The sequence below is a fragment of the Myotis davidii genome, unplaced genomic scaffold, assembly GCF_000327345.1.
Source record: "Myotis davidii unplaced genomic scaffold, ASM32734v1 scaffold42, whole genome shotgun sequence".
In the NCBI taxonomy this organism is placed as follows: domain Eukaryota; kingdom Metazoa; phylum Chordata; class Mammalia; order Chiroptera; family Vespertilionidae; genus Myotis; species Myotis davidii.
In genome coordinates, this window is record NW_006294243.1 from 2472508 (window position 1) to 2476531 (window position 4024).

Here is a 4024-nt window from a genome sequence, read left to right on the forward strand (position 1 = left end):
TAATTTCTCTGGATGCAGAGTTTTAAGTTTAAATTTCTAAAAATCTCAAACAGATGCAAAGCATAAGCAGTATTGCTGTTATGTTCTTTGTGAACTAAAGAAAGTAAAGTACTTCCTTTCATTAGTTGTATAGAGTTTAGTGTATGGTGTCATTCACTAAATAATTGGATCATGCTACAAACGTTTAATGGGGATTTATTCTATTTAGGCAAGTGTCAGAGCGCGGCCAGAGCCTTGCACAAGCTCTGGTGCTCTTAGTTGCTCTGAGTCCATGTATTCTTCTGCATTCTCCCATTTGACTATGCCAGGGCTGGTTCTTGCTTGAACCCTGTCCACTGTACAACTGTTGGGAACTTAGTCCAACTTCCTCCTTCATCCTCTCTGCTCACTAGTAACAGGTATGGGGTCCAAGCCCCTCTGCCTGGGGCTGGGCCTCCTAGGAAGCCGGGTCTTAGGTGGAGAAGCCATGAGAGGTTGTGTGTGTTTAAGAATGAGTCTATTGCAGAAGCCAGTGGCCATCAGAGAAGACATCCTCACAGCAAAGCCCATACAGGCAGGCAGCCAGACATGGGCTGATGAACACATATCTTTCCCATAAAATAGCATCAGTCTCTGTACCCACAGCTAGTATCTGAGCAGTCATACGCTGCCTCCTAGCCTCTCTGTCTCACATCAGAGCAGTATCTGAGCTCCCTGGCTCAGCAGCTTCTCCTGTCTATCCTGCCCAGCTGCTCTCTCTAGCAGATGTCTTCACACACTCCATCCTAGCTGCTCTGTCTCCATACTCCAGCTTTTACTCACGCCCACCTCAGCTGACTAGATTGGTCAGTAACCTACTTTTAAATAAAGAAGGCTTCGTGCCAATAGTAACATCAATCATATTGGCGACTGAAGGGCACATTGTACTGTGTGTCCTTGTAGCCACTCATGGTATCTTGGTCTGATTAGGATTCCCCAACTCAGAGTCCTTGAATGTTTCGTTTGGCACATGCCCAGAGCGGCCTTTGGGCATTCTGGTGTATTGATAGCAAGGCCTCCGTGCTCCCACAGCCCTTAACTATCTGAGAACCTGGTGTGGTTCCACAGCAAAGCATTGAGAAACAAGATGAAATGACCCCCTGCCCTAACGGAGTTCACAGAGCTGCAGTATTGACTTACTCCCTTAGAGCCTCAGCTTGTCCATCTGAAAATGTCTAAATTAATCTAAGGTTGTCAAAGTTCCTATTGTGTCTAGAATTATTTTTTCTACTTTTATTAAATGTGTTGGGGTGACATTGGCTAATAAGAGTATATAGTTTGCAAGTATGCAGTTCTATGCTACATCATCTGTATATTGTATTGTGTACCCACCCCCAAAGTCAAAACTTCTGTCACCATACACCCGTGCCCCTCTTCCCTTCACTAATCCACACACACACTGTTCCTTCCGATAACCACCATACTGTTGTCTGTCTATGAGTGTTTGTTTTTGTTTTTGTTTTTTTTAATTTGTTGCTTTCAGTATGTCTCAAAATCTTGATTGCTGTAGAGAAACAGACTATATGTTTACATTTTAACATATAAGGATGCTTAAAAGGGCAAAAGGTATTCTACTTCTGTCACCATGCACCATGCCCCTCTTCCCTTCACTAATCCACACACACTGTTCCTTCCGGTAACCACCATACTGTTGTCTGTCTATGAGTGTTTGTTTTTGTTTTTGTTTTTTTTTAATTTGTTGCTTTCAGTATGTCTCAAAATCTTGATTGCTGTAGAGAAACAGACTATATGTTTACATTTTAACATATAAGGATGCTTAAAAGGGCAAAAGGTATTTTAATCAGCACTTACCAAGCAATAATTTGTATTTGAAAGTAAAATAAAATAACAACAACAAAAAATTTATCAACTAAGCTTTACTGTTGAGCAAGATTGCACCAAGACTTAAATATTATTATTACTTTTAAGATTTTACCGATATACTTTGTGAATGAAAATATTTTATTTCATTATATTTGGAGAAATAACCAAACCTCTTTTAAATTTTCAGGGTTGTCCTGAAATATTGTAAAGCAAAAAAAGATATTATTTATATAGTTTTAGGCATTTTAAACATGTATTTTTATTGTCCTGTGTTAAGTTCAGCTACTTCTTGATGTGAGTTAAAATAAAACAATATCTGAGAGTGTCAGTTATGGCCTTCCTAAAATAGTTTATAAATCTTTTGGTCATTTTTGCTGTTCTTTAAGAAATTTACTTTCACCAGACTCTTGTTCATCTAAAATCAATTGAGATTCCTCTATACCTAATTCTAATAAAATGTCTGACTGCTTACTTAATGTTTTAAAAGCATGTGATTTTCTTTAGAGAATGTAATTTTGACAGAAAATAATAGTGGGGGTAAATACGGTTAGAATGCATTACAAGCTTTGCCAAAGCAGTACATTGTTATGGTTAAACTCAGGAACAGGGAGAGAGAGGTAAGGAGGAACATTGTTAATGCATAAAAATGAGGGTTTTGTAGACAGGAAAAAAGTATAAAGAGCTTTGGATTCTGCAGTGTTCCATCTCTGCTACCAGTATCTATGTGACCTTGTGTTAGATGGTTAAACACTATGAAATTATAGGATAGTACTCAGTGATCTTTAAGATCTATGCCACGTAAAAAAACTGTAATTCCAACTGCAATATAATGTTATAATTCAATCCTTAAAAGATAGCCAAGTCCTAATAGTGGCTTCTACACAAAATGATTGCTAACCATTGCTCTGTAACAAATACAGCTTTTATAGCAACTAATTCTAAAAGGTAGGGACTCAAAGGATAAAAGAAAATGAATAGGTTACAATGTCAAAAAAGGATCCTAAGGTAGCTAACAGATCAGGTGTCTGGCTGAAATGCAATGCAACAGGAAAGAAAGGCCATTGCTTTGTGGGCTACACAACAGCAAACCTGGAAACAATAGTTCTGCTCTGTGTACCTCAGCACTTGAAATAGGAAGTTCAATATGACTCTAAAGTGTTAGGAATGATTTGATTAGTAAAAATCCAGCAAAAAGAATGTATATTTCCTTTCATATCTTAGAGGTCCTCAGTATATATTGATAATATCTTTGCATTCACATATCTATGAATCTAGACATCTATCTATTTTATTACTAGATGTAAAGTCATTGAATGCTAGGATTTATTATTTTTTCTGAAGAATCATCAGCACCTATACAGAAAATTTGGCACATAATACTGTTATATATTTATGTCAAAAAGCATTTTTTGAGAGATCACCCATTAAATAGACATATACCAATGCTAGCTTTCAAGTTGTCTAATTACAGGAGCAGTGCTCTTTTCATTACACCTTTATGCTCTTTATTAGAATTACTAGAGGCCCAGTGCAAGAAATTTGTGCACTGGAAGGGGGCTCCCTCAGCCCAGCCTGCGCCTTCTCACAGTTCAGGACCCCTCGCTCCTTATCGCCTGCCTACTCACTGCTCGTTACCACTTGGCTGGCAGCTCCTTACCACTGCCGTGGAGGCAGAAGAGGCTCCTGCTACCTCTGCTGTGCTCTCCAGCCATGAGCCTGGCTTCTGGCTGAATGGCACTCCCCCTGTGGAAGCACACTGACAAGGAGGGGCAGCTCCTGCATTGAGCGTCTGCCCCCTGGTGGTCAGCACACATCATAGCAACTGGTCATTCCTGTCATTCCTCTGTAAAGGTCACTTAGGTTTTCATTATATACACTAGAGGCCTGATGCATGAAATTCATGCAAGGGGCTCAGCCCTTGCAGCCAACCCCAGTTTTGTCTGGAAGGTTGTCTGGAAGGATGTCCAGAAGGTTGTTTGGCTGTCCAGTCTAAGTAGAATATTATGCTTTTATTATTATAGATTCTTTATGCTAATAGCATTTTATTCCCTATGGGGAATGTTGAGTGTTTTACAATGCAATCTGCAGATGTAACTATTACTTGACACAAAATGGAGAAATAAATGTTGTCTAAAGACTTCTAAATATTATTAATTTTAGAAATCCCAGATATTTGAGCATA

At 38.9% G+C, this 4024-nt stretch overlaps 1 protein-coding gene across 2 annotated transcripts in view; it reads right to left on the reverse strand.

Moving 5' to 3' along the window:
• CADM2 (cell adhesion molecule 2) overlaps positions 1-4024 on the reverse strand; it is a 1222723-nt gene that overhangs the window by 523175 nt on the left and 695524 nt on the right. The gene's annotated exons all lie outside the window — the stretch shown is intronic.